The sequence below is a fragment of the Thalassophryne amazonica genome, chromosome 2, assembly GCF_902500255.1.
Source record: "Thalassophryne amazonica chromosome 2, fThaAma1.1, whole genome shotgun sequence".
Classification (NCBI taxonomy): Eukaryota; Metazoa; Chordata; class Actinopteri; order Batrachoidiformes; family Batrachoididae; genus Thalassophryne; species Thalassophryne amazonica.
This window is the reverse complement of record NC_047104.1, coordinates 57,350,109-57,368,200: the sequence shown is the minus strand read 5'-3', so window position 1 is coordinate 57,368,200 and position 18,092 is coordinate 57,350,109. Positions and strand designations below refer to the sequence as shown.

General features: G+C 46.6%; 1 long non-coding RNA gene across 1 annotated transcript; it reads left to right on the top strand.

Moving 5' to 3' along the window:
* Positions 1–5,688: 5,688 nt before the first annotated feature.
* On the top strand, positions 5,689–17,571 carry LOC117524594. Its single transcript, XR_004564805.1, has 3 exons — positions 5,689–5,819; positions 9,808–9,816; positions 17,557–17,571. It is a non-coding gene; the product is annotated as an uncharacterized LOC117524594 (long non-coding RNA).
* The last annotated feature ends 521 nt before the right edge of the window (positions 17,572–18,092 follow it).

Sequence of the window (18,092 nt, the reverse complement as noted above, 5' to 3'; positions counted from 1 at the left end):
ACAGACTTCTTATTCACCTTAGGGACACAAAGTAGTCCTGCACCCTGAGAACGTAAAGCCCGGGCCGGTACGTAAGGTTTAATTAGGGGACAGGAAGCCAGTGAAGGGATGCCAAAATTGTTGTAATGTGGTTGTACTTTCTGCTTCGTGTCAAAAGTCTGGCTGCAGCATTTTGAACCAATTGGAGACCCCTAATGCTAGACTGTGGTAAACCAGAAAATAGAACATTGCAGTAGTCCAATCTAGAAGAGAAAAATGCATGGATCAGGGTCTCAGCATCAGCTAGTAATATTTCTAATGTGGAGGCCAAAGGACAATGAAGGATCAAAAATTACCCCAAGGTTCTTCACTTTGTCAGTGTGATGTATGACACACGAGCTGAGGCTGAGGGTTAACTGGTCAAATTGATGCCGATGTCTCACTGGACCAAGAACCATTATTTCAGTCTTATCGGAGTTTAAAAGTAGGACGTTTCTAGACATCCAACTTCTCACTGTTGCAAGGCAATCTTCTAAGGATTTTATGTGAACGAGATTACCAGCAGTTGTCGGCATGTATAACTGAGTATCATCTGCATAGCAGTGAAAGATAATCCCAAAACGCTGCAATATGTGCCCAAGGGGTGCTACATAAAGGGAGAAAAGCAGGGGGCCTAAGACAGACCCCTGTGGAACCCCAAATTTCATGTCACTAAGGTTAGAGGTAGTGTTACTGTACAAAACACATTGAGAACAACTGGTCCAAAATGACGTCAGCCATGCAAGGGCACTCCCAGTAATCCAAAAATGATTTTCCAGCCTATCTATCAGGCTGAATGGTCTGGAACTGCAGGACACAAATGCACAACTCAAGCAAACAGCTCTGGTTTTTAGATGGTTTTTGTTGTGTGGGCCGCCCGAAGAGGAGGTACTGCTGGCCCAACACCAGAGGGCACCCTGCCTGAAGGTGGGCTTCAGGCACCAGAGGGCGCAGTCACCACAGAGGAGCCCCAGGAGCCCGGAGCTGACAGCTGTCACCACTCACCATAATCATCATCACCATAAAAGCCTGGAGGAGACACCACATCTCTGCCAAGAAATCAGCTTACCCGACAGGTAACCTCTCAGCCGTTTTCTGTGCCGTACGCACATAATTGCTTCTGAACGTTTTGAAGTCGTAACCTTCTGTCACTTACAGCTTGGAGCTGGTTTGTAGGAATTTGGAGGAGTTGGCGATTCCACTCCTAAATTCTTAAGTGTTACAGTAGGCACTGCACGTACTGTGTTCTCCTGCTACCTGGGAGTGGAGGACTTTTCCCTCAGGAAGGAACTGTGAGTTTGCTGACTGTTTGCTGGGTGTACACACACCCACTTGATCTGTTTTTGCTTCCTGCCAGCAGTACCCGATCCGACAGCTGGAGGCGGTGGCCACCTGGGGACTCAGGACTTGGCGGCTCCGGTGTATTGCAGGTCTCCGCTGGCAGTGGAAACGTGTGGGGCCCGACTCTTCTCTGGACAGGCATCTCCTATCCTCGAGCCTGCCCATACGTCAATGATTCAATTGACTGTTATCTAAAATGTTATCTGTATTTCATTGTGCACATTTTCACAACATTAAATTGTTATCTTTTGGCATTTCTATTGTCCGTTCATTTGCGCCCCCTGTTGTGGGTCCGTGTCACTACACTTTCCCAACAGTTTTACTGTAGAAGACAGCAGAGGACGGTACACGAGAAGGCAGTCCAGGAAAAGCAGCAGTACAAGAAACATCAGGCAATCAGGCGTGGTCAAAGCAACAGGCAGGAGGTCAGGTACACACAAAGAGGCAGGCAGAACTATGGAACGCAAGAACAGAGCTGGATTGAAGGCACAAGGCACGACAAACTGGCGAGAGACAAACACACCCAGTGAGCTAAAATAACTGCAGGTGGTAATCAGCAAATCAGGGACAGGTGTGCCTGGAAAGCACCAGAACAGGGCGTGGCCAGAGAAAGAGAGAGAAACACCAGGCAAGAGAAGAAGCATAACCATACCCAACCATACCCAATGAAACACAAAAAATAACTAACAGCACAAGAGAACAAACAACCCAGAACACCAAACAAAACTCAAACCATGACACTATCAAGTAGAATATGATGATCCACTGTATCAAATGCAGCACTGAGATCTAACAGCAACAGAACCGTAGTGGTGTCCGAATCCATTGTAAGCAGAAGATCATTCACCACTTTAGTGAGAGCCATCTCTGTGGAATGATATTTTATAAAAGCAGACTGCAGTTGCTCAAAGAGATTATTCTCAGTAAGATAGTCTACGAGCTGCCGTGACACCACTTTTACCAGAATTTTAGAGAAAAATGATAGATTTGATATTGGCCAATAGTTTTTACACTAGGGTCAAGATTAGGTTTCTTAAGTAATGGTTTAATCACTGCAGATTTGAAACATTTAGGAACAGATCCAGAAGTTAAGAAAGATTAATAATTTCCAGCACAGTTGGCCCAAGAGTGGGCCACAGGTCCTTAAACAGTTTTGTTGGTATAGGATCAAATAAACAGGTTGTGCTTTTTGTTGACATTATGAGTTTTGTCAACATGCCTAGTGAGATACTGTCAGATTCTGTAAATCTAAGCAATACCTCAGTAGTGGCACCCACCTCAATAGCAGGGTGTAGTGGCTGGGTTAATGCATGCCGGGATATGTTTAACCTGATGTCTTCTATTTTCTTCCCAAAGTAATCCAGGAAATCTTGTGCTGTAAAAGGAGAGCGAACTACAGGTGGTTGTCCATGCATAAGTGGAGAAGGACAGGAAGATCTCAGCCCTAGAACGAAGAGTGGATGATTTGGAACAATACTCAAGAATAAATGATGTTATTGTGACTGGGTTGAAGATAAAACCCCGGTCATATGCGCACGCTGTGACCGCAAACAGCGTGGACAGAGCCGGCGAGCTGGAGATGAGCTCCGAGGAGCAACAAGCTAAGGACAACAACACGTCAGCTCTGATCCTGAGGTTTGTGAACAGGAAAAACAAAATTGCACTAATGAAACAAGGGAAAAAGCTAAAGGGCACAAATGTTTATTTGAACGACCACTTAATAAAAAGGAATGCTGATATTGCCAAGAAAGCCAGATATTTACGGAAACAAAATAAAATACAGAATACATGGGTTATTAACTGTAAAGTATACATTAAACTTAAAGGTACACCTGAGGAAGCTAAGGTACTAGTTATCAAAGACATAGAAGAACTGAATAAATATGAATGAGGATAAAACTGGCTTTTTTTGTACTGGTCTTGTGGTTGATTGTGATTATTGATAAAAATCTATAGATAACATAATGACCATTGACAGTGATCAGTTTATTTCAGCCCAGGAGCTCGGTTTGGAAACATTTTATCACAGTAATTCTGCTTCCCACCCCTTTGGACTTGAAATCGATCCTGACTCCTTTTTCACTGAAAAAATAGTACGACAATGTAATTATTTTACAGAACAACAACTCAAAGAGTATAAAATTAACGATGGGGCCTTTTCAATTATACATTTTAATAGTAGAAGTCTTCTTTGGAACATGTCCAGTATAAGTGACTGTTTGTCAACAACCAAAAAAAGCTTTTCAGTTATTGCAATCTCAGAAACATGGCTAACGGATAACAAAGATTTAGTACATCTGGACGGTTATGAATTGTTCCTAGTTAATAGGCAGTGGAAAAGAGTCAGACAGAAGTCAGACTTCCAGAGCAAGAATTTTAGCTGAGGAAGCTTCTGCGATTTGAAGCGAAACATCCTCGCGTCAAGCAACCCAGTCCAGTCGAAGATTCAAGCTTCTCTACTATGGATACCACCTGGACAACTGAGAGCCTACACAGAAACAATTTATAAAATTAAGAACAAAGGAAACTGAAACTAAATATAAAATATATAAGAATAAATTAATTAATATTATGAGATTTTCTAAGAAAAGATATTATAGTGAGTTACTGGTTATAAATAGAAACAACATCAAAAACACATGGAACATTATAAATGAAATAATAAATAAGAGTAAAAATGTTAGAGATTATCCTTCATTTTTTCATTTAAATAGTAACATCAATGATCAATGACAACAACTCTATTGCTAACCACTTTAATGAATATTTTGTTAATGTTGGGAAAAATCTTGCTAGTAGTATTGACTCATTGAATAACAACTTCTGGGTCAATAATACATCATTTAATAAATCTATGTCAATGTTTATTGGTGGCACTGATGAGAGAGAAATAATTGATTTGGTGCATGGTTCCAAAAGTAAGAAATCGACTGATTTTAACAATATGGATATGGCTTTATTGAAAAAAAAATATTGATTCTATAGTAAAACCTTTCAATTACATTTGCAATTTGTCACTGAGCACTGGTACATTTCCCTCTCAAATGAAAATTGCCAAAGTAATACCTCTGTTTAAATCCGGCGATAAACACACCTTTTCTAATTATAGACCTATTTCACTTTTGCCAAAATTTTCCAAAATTTTAGAAAAAATTTTTGCTAAGAGACTGCAGGACTATTTATCAAAATACGACATACTCTGCGAAGAGCAATACGGATTCAGAAAGTCTCGGACTACATCACTTGCTGTGATGGATTTGGTGGAAAATATAGCAACTGCAATTGATAATAAACAATACACAGTAAGCATTTTCTTTGATTTAATGAAAGCATTTGACACAGTTAATCATGGAATACTATTATCTAAATTGCAGCAATACGGAATCAGAGGTCTTGCATATGATAGTTATTTACATGGTAGATTTCAATATGTTCACTTTAACAATATCGATTCTGAACTCCGGGAAATTACGTGCGGTGTGCCGCAGGGATCAGTATTGGGTCCATTGTTATTTTTACTGTATATTAATGATATAAGCTGTGTGTCGAGATCACTGAGGTGTGTCCTCTTTGCTGATGACACAACTGTGTTTTGCAGTGGTAATAATGTCGAACAGCTTCTGGACATGGTGGAGAACGAATTGGGAAAGTTCAAGGCTTGGTTTGACGCTAATAAATTGTCACTCCACCTTGGGAAAACTAAATGCATTATATTTGGAAATAAACAATTACCTAAATTTAAAAATTTGACTATAAACAATACGGAAATAGAGGTAGTAACAGAGAATAAATTCAATGGTGTTATAATTGACAATAAACTAAGCTAGAAAGCACATATAAACTATATCAAATCAAAAATGTCCAAATCTATCGCCATCTTGTATAAAGCCAAAGACATACTATCACAGGAAGGGTTACTTACTTTATACCATTCTTTAATAGCACCATACATGACATATTGCATTGAGTCGTGGGGAAATACTTATAAATCAAACACTAATCAAATATTCCTTCTACAAAAACGAGCCATACGTATCATCTGCAATAAACACTATCGTGAACCAACTCATTCCCTATTAATTTCTTTGAACGTAATAAAATTTAGAGATATGGTGGAGTACATTACACTACAGATTTTGTTTAAAGCAAAAAACCAAGCCTTGCCGAGACATGTCCAGAGGCTGTTCGAAATGAGGGATTCTGAGTATAGTTTACGTGGCTGTGTATTATTCAAGAAACCATTAATTCGCACTAATGTAAAAGGTTTGTGTGTATCCGTGACGGGGGTGAAGATGTGGAATGAGTCTCCTATTGAGATCAAAACGTGTGGTACTCTGGCATGTTTTAAGCGACTCTGAAAGAAAGTAACTGTTTCAAAATATTGTAGTGAGATCGTTGTGAAGTGACTGTGTCTAGTATGTAGTGTTTGCTTGTGTGTAGGTATGTATGCTTAGGTATATGTGGGTATGTCTTATAACATGACTAGGATGTGTATGTGATGGTATATGTATCGTACAAGTATATATGTGTGTATAGATATGTATGTATATATATATATATATATATATATATATATATATATATATGTGTGTCTGGGTGTATCAATGAATCTAACTAGTAGTGAGTGTATTTATTGAATTCGTGGAACAAGGGGTGGGTCTTGATAAGTTATGCTTCTACCCACCCCCTTTCGGTCACGTGGGTTTTGATTTTGGTCAGTTCTGGAATGTTGTATTTTGTTTTCTGTTTAGCTGTATTGTTGTTTTGTTTTGTGTTTGTAAATATTGTTTTTTTTTTATTATTCAACCATGTGTGTCGAAATAAATAAATTCAATTCAAATTCAATTCAGTTCAAGTGTTGCCACCGTGTCGAACAAGAACTTTGAGTTATGCTTGTTTTTGTTGATCAAATCAGAGTAGTAGGTCCGCTTTGTAGCCAATAATGCATGCTTATAGTCTAAGATAGCATCACGCCACGCAAGGTGAAATACTTCTAATTTTGAACGACGCCATTTCCGTTCTAGACCTCTTGCTTTATGCTTGAGGTCACACAGATAATCACTGAACCAAGGTGACTGTGATTTGGGGGAGCACAGTTTTAACACAGGTGGTGCAATCATGTCGAGTGTAGTTTTGAGCACTGAGTTTAAACTCTCCACAAGTCTGTCTACTGACTGGGTATTTGTCAAATGTGAAGCTAAGACATCAGGCAGTCTAGCTTCGAATTCAGTCTTAGTTGAGGAGTTGATGCATTGTGCGTTGAAGGTAGCAGACACAAAATCTTTGCTATTGCTGGAACAACAACTGGACCATCCTCAATTTCATCATCATCCAATATAGTAATGGGTATTAAGTTTGGAAAGCATATCCCTCTATGATTTTTATGGACACGACTACGGAAGCAGGCCACAGTTCAACTTGTTGAAATTCCCTCCCTGGCAAATAAACTGCATTATCACCATAGTGGATTTTCTGCACTAATTTCCCGCTAAGCTAATGAATTCCACACCCACATTTGTCATTAGCCTTGCAGGGTCTCTAATCACCTGCTCCATGGCCTGCTGTAGATTCCTAATGTTACCCTCCCTGAAGAGCTCCATCTATGTTCGCAGACAAGATGTTGGCGCCTTCCCCAGTACGGTGGAGGCCCTCCAGCATCAGCAAGCCATGGCGGCCCCAGAACGAAGGCCAGTTATCAATAAAGCTAAACCTTGCTGTCTACAAAACTGCGCCAGCCACCTGTTTAAAGATGTCAGCCTGCTAAACGCCTCATCAGTGTTGGGAAAGTGTAGGAACACGGACCCACAACAGGGGGCGCAAATGAACGGACAATGGAGGAAGTCAAATAACCAGTGGTGGTTGTTGAACCACCACTGGAACGTTTATATCCTGCACAGGGTCGGCAGGAGGACGAGCTGCAGCAGCGCCCTGAGCGCTCGCCGCCATCTGTGCGGAGAGAGCCTCCACCCTGCGGTTCAGGAGGATGTTTTGCTCAGTCATTTGATCCAACCGAGCCGTAAAGGCGGTGAGAATGTGCTGCAGCTCACCAATCACGTCTCCTGCAGACGCCTGCGCTCCCTGCTCTCCCATTGGTCGTTCAACAGCCGGGTGATGTCCCTCGGAGTCCATGACGCTGGCCAAGATATCCTGTTTGGAAAGTGTAGGAACACGGACCCACAACAGGGGGCGCAAATGAACGGACAATGGAGGAAGTCAAATAACAACACTTTACTGTTGTGAATAAGCACAACAAACACAACAGATTACAACAATAGACAAAGAAGTCAATTCACAAAATGTGTCACGTGGGCAGGCTCGAAGATAAGAGACGTCTGTCCAAAGCAGAACCAAAACCACACGATTTCCTCCGCCACTGAACCCCGGGAATACTGGAGCCGCCAAGTCCCGAACTCCCAGGTCGCCACTGCCTCCGCGTGTCGGATCTGGTACTGCTGGCGAGGAACAAAAACAGTTAAATGTGGGTGCGTTTGCACCCAGCAACCCGTATGGCGGGAAAACCACCTCCACCTCTCGTCGGAAGAATGTCTGCTATTTAACGCACAAAAGTAACAAAGTGTTAATGTCAAAAGACAACACAGTCGGCTGAGTACTGTACCTCCTAGGTAGAGCGATATCTCGGCAAAGAGGTGGAGATGTCGTCTTGCTGATATACCACTGCTGATCAGATGATTGGTGACAGCTGTCGTAGGCGATAAGTGACAGCTGTCACCCCGGCTGCTCCTGTGAGGCGGCAGCGCCCTCTGGTGCCTGGAGCCCACACTCCAGACAGGGCGCCCTCTGGTGGTGGTGGGCCAGCAGTACCTCCTCTTCAGCGGCCCACACAACAGGACCCCCCCCTCAACGGGCGCCTCCTGGCGCCCAACCAGGCTTGTCCGGGTGGCGGCGGTAGAAATCGGCCAGGAGGGCCGGGTCCAGGATGAAGCTCCTCTTCACCCAGGAGCGTTCTTCGGGTCCGTACCCCTCCCAGTCCACCAAATACTGGAAGCCCCGGCCCATCCTATGGACATCCAAGAGCCGGCGCACAGTCCAAGCTGGCTCGCCATCGATGATCCGGGCAGGAGGCGGCGCCGGACCCGGAGCACAGAGGGGTGAGGTGTGATGCGGCTTTATCCGGGACACATGGAAAACAGGATGGATCCGCAGTGAGGCCGGAAGCTGAAGCCTGATGACCTTAAGGATTCTGAAGGGACCGATGTAACGGTCCTGTAGTTTAGGGGAGTCCACTTTCAGGGGAATGTCCTTTGTGGACAACCACACCTCCTGCCCTGGCCGATACGCAGGGGCCGGGGTCCGCCGACGGTCTGCATGGGCTTTTGCCCTCGTCGGGGCCTTTAGCAAAGCAGAACGGGCGGCGCGCCACACCCGACGGCACTTCCGCAGGTGGGCCTGGACCGAGGGCACACCGACCTCTCCCTCAACCACCGGAAACAACGGGGGCTGATACCCCAGACACACCTCAAAAGGGGAGAGGCCGGTGGCTGAAGACACCTGGCTGTTATGGGCATACGCGATCCAGGCCAAATGGGTACTCCAGGCCGCCGGGTGTGCGGCCGTCACGCAGCACAGGGCCTGTTCCACCTCCTGATTGACCCGTTCTGCTTGCCCGTTGGTCTGAGGATGATACCCGGACGAGAGACTCACCGTGGCCCCCAGTTCCCGGCAGAAGCTCCTCCAGACTTGCGAGGAGAACTGGGGACCGCGGTCGGAGACGATGTCTGTTGGAATCCCATGCAGCCGGACGACGTGGTGGACCAGGAGGTCCGCTGTCTCCTGGGCAGTCGGGAGCTTCGGGAGGGCCACGAAGTGGGCCACCTTGGAGAATCGGCCCACTATCGTGAGGATGGTGGTGTTGCCCTGGGACGGCGGGAGGCCCATGACAAAATCCAGGCCGATGTGGGACCAGGGGCGATGAGGCACAGGCAGCGGCTGGAGCAGTCCCGATGCCCTGCGGTGGTCAGCCTTGCCCCTGGCACAGGTGGTGCAGGCCTGGATATAATCCCGGACGTCGGCCTCCAGGGACGCCCACCAGAAGCGCTGCCGGACAACTGCCACGGTCCTACGCACCCCTGGATGACAGGAGAACTTGGAGCCGTGACAGAAGTCCAGGACTGCAGCCCTGGCCTCTGGTGGGACGTAAAGTTTGTTCTTCGGCCCAGTTCCGGGATCCGGGCTCCGTGCCAGGGCCTCCCGGATGGTTTTCTCTACGTCCCAGGTGAGGGTGGCCACGATAGCGGACTCCGGGATGATAGGTTCCGGTGGATCCGACAACTCCGTTTTGACTTCGTCTTCATGCACCCGGGACAAGGCATCCGATCTCTGGTTTTTGGTCCCGGGGCGGTAGGTGATCCGGAAGTCAAAACGGCCGAAGAACAGTGACCAGCGGGCTTGCCTGGGGTTCAGCCGCTTGGCGGTCCTGATATACTCCAGGTTCCGGTGGTCAGTGAAAACCGTGAATGGCATGGATGTTCCCTCCAACAGATGTCTCCACTCTTCGAGAGCCTCTTTCACCGCAAGGAGTTCTCGATTGCCGACGTCATAGTTCCGTTCAGCCGGGGTCAACCTGCGTGAAAAGTAGGCACACGGGTGAAGTACCTTATCGGTCTCTCCGCTCTGGGACAGCACGGCTCCTATCCCTGAGTCAGAGGCGTCCACTTCAACCATGAACTGGCGGCTAGGGTCGGGCTGCACCAAAACTGGCGCAGTAGAGAACCATCATTTCAACTCCTTGAACGCGGCTTCGCACTGATCCAACCAGGTGAAGGGGACTTTTGGAGAGGTCAGGGCTGTCAGGGGGCTAACTACCTGACTGTAGCCCTTAATGAACCTCCTATAGAAATTAGCGAAGCCGAGGAACTGTTGCAGCTTCCTACGGCTTGTTGGTTGGGGCCAATCTCTCACCGCCGCAACCTTGGCTGGATCAGGGGTGACGGAGTTAGAGGAGATGATAAACCCCAGGAAGGACAAAGACGTGCGGTGAAACTCGCACTTCTCGCCCTTCACAAACAGTCGGTTCTCTAACAACCGCTGCAGGACCTGACGTACATGCTGGACATGGGTCTCAGGATCCGGAGAAAAGATGAGAATATCGTCCAGATATATGAAGACGAATCAGTGCAGGAAGTCCCGCAAGACGTCGTTAACCAAGGCTTGGAACGTCGCGGGGGCGTTGGTGAGGCCGAACGGCATGACCAGGTACTCAAAGTGACCTAATGGGGTGTTAAATGCCATCTTCCATTCGTCTCCCTTCCGGATCCGAACCAGGTGATACGCATTTCTAAGATCCAGCTTAGTAAAGATTTTGGCTCCATGCAGGGGGGTGAACACGGAATCTAACAATGGCAACGGGTATCGGTTGCGAACCATAATCTCATTCAGCCCCCTGTAATCAATACATGGACGAAGTCCGCCATCTTTCTTGCCCACAAAAAAGAAACCTGCCCCCATCGGGGAGGTGGAGTTCCGGATCAGCCCGGCAGCTAATGAGTCCCAGATGTAGGTCTCCATTGATTCGCGCTCAGGTCGTGAGAGGTTGTACAGCCTGCTGGACGGGAACTCAGCGCCTGGAACCAAATCAATGGCACAATCGTACGGACGGTGCGGGGGAAGGGTGAGTGCCAGATCCTTACTGAAGACGTCAGCAAGATCGTGGTACTCAACCGGCACTGCCGTCAGATTGGGAGGGACTTTGACCTCCTCCTTAGCCTGTGAACCGGGAGGAACCGAGGATCCTAAACACCCCAGATGGCAGGTTTCGCTCCACTGAACCACCACCCCAGACGGCCAATCAATCCGGGGATTGTGCTTCAACATCCATGGGATGCCCAAAATCACGCGGGAGGTAGAAGGAGTTACAAAAAACTCAATCTCCTCCTGGTGGTTTCCAGACACCACCAGAGTTACTGGTTGTGTCTTGTGTGTGAGCAAAAGGAGGAGGGTGCCATCTAGTGCCCGCAACTGCAACGGCGAAGGAAGCGCCACCAGAGGGAGCCCTACCTCCCTTGCCCATCTGCTGTCTAGCAGATTCCCTTCTGACCCCGTGTCCACCAGTGCTCGGGCTTGAAGGGTTAAATCCCCGCTCAGGATTGTGACTGGGAGTCGTGTGGCAATTTGTGTGTGTCTCACTTGAATGTTTTGACCCCCCCTTAGCCCAGTCTCTAATGGCGAGTGTTGTCGTTTTGGCCGTTTGGGGCAGTTTCTCTGTGTGTGCTCAGTTGAGCTGCAGAGAAAACACTCTCCACGGATCAGCCTCCCCATTTTGGCCCTGTGCGTTTCCCTAACAACGTCAGCAGGGGGAGCTGTTGCCCCACAAAGCGCTGCGGCTGTGGAGCGTGGGGAGGGCGGCCCCTTTTTGAACCCGGAAGGGAGAGGGGCAGCGCGTATCCGGTCACGTCCTTCGCCTCGCTCCCGACGGCGTTCCTCCAACCGATTGTCTAACCGTATAACGAGATCGATAAGCCCATCTAAATCCCGCGGTTCCTCCTTAGCTACCAGCTGCTCCTTCAGAACCAACGACAGTCCGTTTATGAAGGCGGCGCGGAGCGCAACGTTATTCCAGCCGGACCTCGCAGCTGCGATGCGGAAATTGACTGTATAAGCGGCTGCGCTGTCGCGTCCCTGTCTCATTGACAGCAGCACGGTTGAAGCGGTCTCTCCTCTGTTAGGGTGATCAAACACTGTTCTGAACTCCCCCACAAACCCAGTGTATGCTGATAACAACCGTGAGTTCTGCTCCCAGAGCGCCGTAGCCCAGGCGCGTGCTTTACCCCGAAGCAGAGCAATCACATAAGCTATTTTACTAGCATCTGACGCGTACATGACGGGACGTTGTGCGAAGACGAGCGAACACTGCATAAGGAAATCCGCGCACGTCTCCACACAACCTCCGTACGGCTCAGGAGGGCTTATGTATGCTTCAGGGGATGGTGGGAGGGGTTGTTGAACCACCACTGGAACGTTTATATCCTGCACAGGGTCGGCAGGAGGACGAGCTGCAGCAGCGCCCTGAGCACTCGCCGCCATCTGTGCGGAGAGAGCCTCCACCCTGCGGTTCAGGAGGATGTTTTGCTCAGTCATTTGATCCAACCGAGCCGTAAAGGCGGTGAGAATGTGCTGCAGCTCACCAATCACGTCTCCTGCAGACGCCTGCGCTCCCTGCTCTCCCATTGGTCGTTCAACAGCCGGGTGATGTCCCTCGGAGTCCATGACGCTGGCCAAGATATCCTGTTTGGAAAGTGTAGGAACACGGACCCACAACAGGGGGCGCAAATGAACGGACAATGGAGGAAGTCAAATAACAACACTTTACTGTTGTGAATAAGCACAACAAACACAACAGATTACAACAATAGACAAAGAAGTCAATTCACAAAATGTGTCACGTGGGCAGGTTCGAAGATAAGAGACGTCTGTCCAAAGCAGAACCGGAACCACACAATTTCCTCCGCCACCGAACCCCGGGAATACTGGAGCCGCCAAGTCCCGAACTCCCAGGTGGCCACTGCCTCCGCGTGTCGGATCTGGTACTGCTGGCGAGGAACAAAAACAGTTAAATGTGGGTGCGTTTGCACCCAGCAACCCGTATGGCGGGAAAACCACCTCCACCTCTCGTCGGAAGAATGTCTGCTATTTAACGCACAAAAGTAACAAAGTGTTAATGTCAAAAAGACAACACAGTCGGCTGAGTACTGTACCTCCTAGGTAGAGCGATATCTCGGCAAAGAGGTGGAGATGTCGTCTTGCTGATATACCACTGCTGATCAGATGATTGGTGACAGCTGTCGTAGGCGATAAGTGACAGCTGTCACCCCGGCTGCTCCTGTGAGGCGGCAGCGCCCTCTGGTGCCTGGAGCCCACACTCCAGACATGGCGCCCTCTGGTGGTGGTGGGCCAGCAGTACCTCCTCTTCAGCGGCCCACACAACAATCAGTACCACAGGAGGGGAGGGGACCAGAGACTATTAATCGATGCCGACACATCTTTCTGGCAAGGTCACAAGTCCTCTCTCTGTCTATTTTTGTGACCTCTGAGTGCTTCATCCTGATATCATTGGTGCCAACGTGAATAACTATGTGACTATATATATATATATATATATATACGAGGTCTATTAGAAAAGTATTGTCAGATCCCGCTTCATATATAAGACCAGCTCTCCGTCTCTGGGGTCCGACCTTCGTGTCTCCGCGGGTATTATCCGGCAGGGCTGCACAAAGGCTGTTTAAGCTGGTGGCGAGGAGATTCGTCTAGCCGCTCACTGCCTCCATCCGGACGTCCACCCCGCTGACGCTGATCTCGCACCCCGGTCGAATAGCCTCCTTCTGGAACCAGGATACGAGCCGGCCACGCCCGTTAACGGCAGCTCTCCTCTTATGGATCAGGGCTCTTGGAATGTTGCTAGATTTTAAATTTAGTGACTCGTACAGCGAGTCCCCAGGATGCGTTAATTTCGTTAAAAACCAGACTAACCTTTTAGAACACTTTTTGATGTCATACACCCAAAAAACTTTAACTTTTACACCTTAAGAAGAATCAATAAATCCAATGTCCGAGCCTTAACACTTTAACTGCATGCTTGGAAATTTATTGCAGGTTTTGCAAGTGCTGACAACATAATCAAAATCGGTTATATGATAATAATTTCACAACAGTAATTCAAATATAATCAGAATAATGATTGGCAGAGATTTTTGTTTTTGATTCAATAATGCTATCTGATCTTACTCTGCTCTGACTGGACTGGATTAACTTCTCAACAAATTTCCTAGGAGTGAGGGAAGGAGGTTTTTTGATGTTAAAATCCCCAGTTCGATGAACTTGGTCTCCTCTTCATCAGCTTTTAGTTGTTAGCTGACCACGATCCTTGTGATGTTGTAATCCTTCAGGAAATAATCCACATAAGAGTTTATTCCTTCTTCAATCAACCAAAAGTTGATCTAATCCATTCTGGAAAGATGTGATGCTCCATGAGAGAGAAAACGTTGAAACTTCCCCACTCAGACTTAAGGCCAGTGATTATTCTCCAATGCTCTGCTACTCCATGACTGGACGGCCTGAGTGGGAGTTGAAAACTCAAATAATCTCTTATGTCTCCAATCCTCTCACTCCTCGATTCCAATTGCAGCTCACAAGATGGTCAAGTCTTGTGATCTCCTCGTAGCAGCGGAGAAGTGACAACAGCACCTCTCCCTGGAAGAATAACCCCGTTTCCTGTTGTTGTACAGTTTTTATACGAAAAATCTTGTTGTTGATGAGGTGATCTTGGTTACCATGGGGATGATGATGAGTCTAAACCTCCTCCCTTACCCCCTTCTTTTACTAGAAGCCATCTGGAGAACATTTCCTGACTGACGATAACTGATGCCCCGATTGTCAGTAAATCTATTGCGCAAGTTTCCTGTTTTTCTGTTTAACACATCTTTTCTAAATCATGTTACATCAATCACATTTAATCATATTCAATCATTTCATTTCAACTCTTTTTCACATAAAAGCAATTCATATGATCATATACAACATTTCATTCATTATTATTCATTTCATATCTTATTACTTCTTAATGTTCTAAACAGTTTTTCTTATCAGCTCTTCTGGCCTCGCTTGCGACATCATCAACTTCCTTTTTTGTCTCTGCCTCTGCACAAAAACAACTTTTCCTCAGTTCCTCTTTCTAACTGCCAGAAAAACAACTCATATAATCATTCATTTTACTTATTTGTAACATACATTTTCTAATCAACTCTTTCTGTTATTACATTAATAGTTCATTTGATCATACTTTGTCATTTTAACATCATCTTAGACATATTCCATCGTCTTCACCACTGAGTTCATCCCGTGGGCCTCTCCATCTGCAATGGAAAAGTCCGGTATGACCTCAGTCACTCCAGGAAAGTACCAAACACTGTTCAGTTTATTCCAACAACGTGTGTATTAATCCAATGGCACGTATTATATTCCAAGATGAAAACAAGCTGAAAGCAAGCTTAAAGTCATCTTTCTTGACAGTATCCAACTCAGCCACATGGGGTGTGCAGCCAGTACATTCTGAGTGCTGGTCCCAAGCCTGGATAAATGAGGAGGGTTGCGTCAGGAAGGGCATCCGGCGTAAAACAAGCCAACCGAACTATGCAGACTCAGAATCGAATTCCCGTACCGGATCGGTCGCGGCCCGGGTTAACAACGTCCGCCACCGGTGCTATTGCCCAACAGGGTGCCGGTGGAAATTGGGCTACTGCTGGGCGAAGACGATGAAGAAGAGGAGGAAAATGTTGCCACGAACAGCGGGAGAAGAAGAAAACTAGAAGGGTGGAAATGAGAGTGGGGACTTTGAATGTTGGTAGTATGACTGGTAAAGGGAGAGAGCTGGCTGATATGATGGAGAGGAGAAAGGTAGACATATTGTGTGTGCAAGAGACCAAGTGGAAGGGAAGTAAGAGCAGGAGCATCGGCAGTGGGTACAAGTTGTTGTACCATGGTGAGGACAGGAAGAGAAATGGTGTTGGGGTCATTTTAAAGCAAGAGTATGTTATAAGTGCGTTGGAGGTTAAGTGACTGTCTGACAGGGTGATGAGTGTGAAGTTGGAAATTGAAGGGGTTATGATGAATATCATCAGTGCATATGCCCCACAGGTTAGTTGTGAGATGAAGGAGAAAGAAGATTTCTGGAGTGTGTTAGATGAGGTGGTGGAGAGTGTGCCCAAGCATGAAAGAGTGGTGATAGGAGCAGACTTCAATGGGCATGTTGGTGAAGGGAACAGAGGTGATGAGGAAGTAATGGGTAGATATGGTATCAAGGATAGGAATGGGGAAGGACAGATGGTAGTTGATTTTGCAAAAAGGATGGAAATGGCTGTGGTGAATACCTACTTTAAGAAAAGGGAGGAGCACAGGGTAACATATAAGAGTGGAGGAAGGTGCACACAGGTGGACTACATTCTTTATAGGAGATGCAAGCTTAAAGAAATCACAGACTGTAAGGTGGTAGCAGGAGAGAGTGTCACTAGACAGCACAGGATGGTTGTTTGTAGGATGACTTTAGAGGTAAAGAAGAAGAAGAGAGTGAGAGTTCAACAAAGGATCAGATGGTAGAAGCTGAAGGAGGAAGACTGTTGTGTGAAATTTAGCGAGCAGGTGAGAGAAGCACTGGTTGGAGGGGAAGCAATTTTGGACAACTGGAAAAGTACTGCAGATGTGGTGAGGGAGACAGCTAGGACAGTATTGGGTATGACATCTGGACAGTGGAAGGAAGACAAGGAGACTTGGTGGTGGAATGAAGAGGTCCAGGAAAGCATAAGGAGAAAGAGGTTGGCGAAAAAGTTTTGGGATAGTCGGAGAGATGAAGAAAGTAGACAGGAGTACAAGGAGATGCGGTGTAAGGCGAAAAGAGAAGTGGCAAAAGCAAAGGAAAAGGCATATTACGAGCTGTACAAGAAGTTGAATAGTAAGGAAGGAGTAAAGGACTTGTACCAATTGGCCAGACAAAGGGACAGAGCTGGAAAGGATGTGCAGCAGGTTAGGGTGGTAAAAGATGCACATGGTAATGTGCTGACAAGTGAGGAGTGTGTGCTGAGAAGGTGGAGGGAATATTTTGCAGAGTTGATGAATAAAGAAAATGAGCGAGAGAAAAGGCTGGATGATGTGGTGAGAGTAAATCAGGAAGTACAAGAGATTAGCAAGGAAGAAGTGAGGGCTGCTATGAAGATGATGAAGAGTGGAAAGGCAGTCGGTCCAGATGACATTCCAGTGGAGGCATGGAAATGGCTAAGAGAGATGGCAGTAGAGTTTCTAACCAGATTGTTTAATAAAATCTTGGAAAATGAGAGCATGCCTGAGGAGTGGAGACGAAGTGTGCTGGTTCCTATTTTCAAGAACAAGGGTGATGTGCAGAGCTGCAGTAACTACAGAGGCATAAAGCTGATCAGCCACAGCATGAAGTTATGGGAAAGAGTAGTAGAAGCTAGGCTTAGAAAACAGGTGAAGATCTGTGAGCAGCAATATGGTTTCATGCCGAGAAAGAGCACTAGATATGCAATGTTTGCTCTGATAATACTGTTGGAAAAGTACAGAGAAGGACAGAAAGAGTTACACTGTGTGTTTGTGGACTTAGAAAAAGCTTATGATAGGGTGCCAAGAGAAGAGTTGTGGTATTGTATGAGGACGTCTGGAGTGGCAGAGAAGTATGTTAGGGTAGTGCAGGACATGTACAAGAATAGTGTGACAGCGGTGAGATGCGCAGTCGTAATGACAGACTCATTCAAGGTGGAGGTGGGATTACACCAAGGATCAGCTCTGAGTCCTTTCTTGTTTGCAGTGGTGATGGACAGGTTGACAGATGAGATCAGACAGGAGTCCCCATGGACTATGATGTTTGCAGATGACATTGTGATCTGTAGTGAGAGTAGAGAGCAAGTTGAGTCTAGTCTGGAGAAGAGATATGCTTTGGAGAGAAGGGGAATGAAAGTCAGTAGAAGCAAGACTGAGTACATGTGTGTGAATGAGAGGGAGCCCAGTGGAATAGTGCAGTTACAAGGAGTAGAAGTGGTGAAAGTAGATGAGTTTAAATATTTGGGGTCAGCTGTTCAAAGTAATGGAGAGTGTGGTAGAGAGGTGAAGAAGAGAGTGCAGGCAGGGTGGAGTGGGTGGAGAAAGGTGGCAGGAGTGATTTGTGACCGAAGAATATCAGCAAGGGTGAAGGGGAAAGTTTACAAAACAGT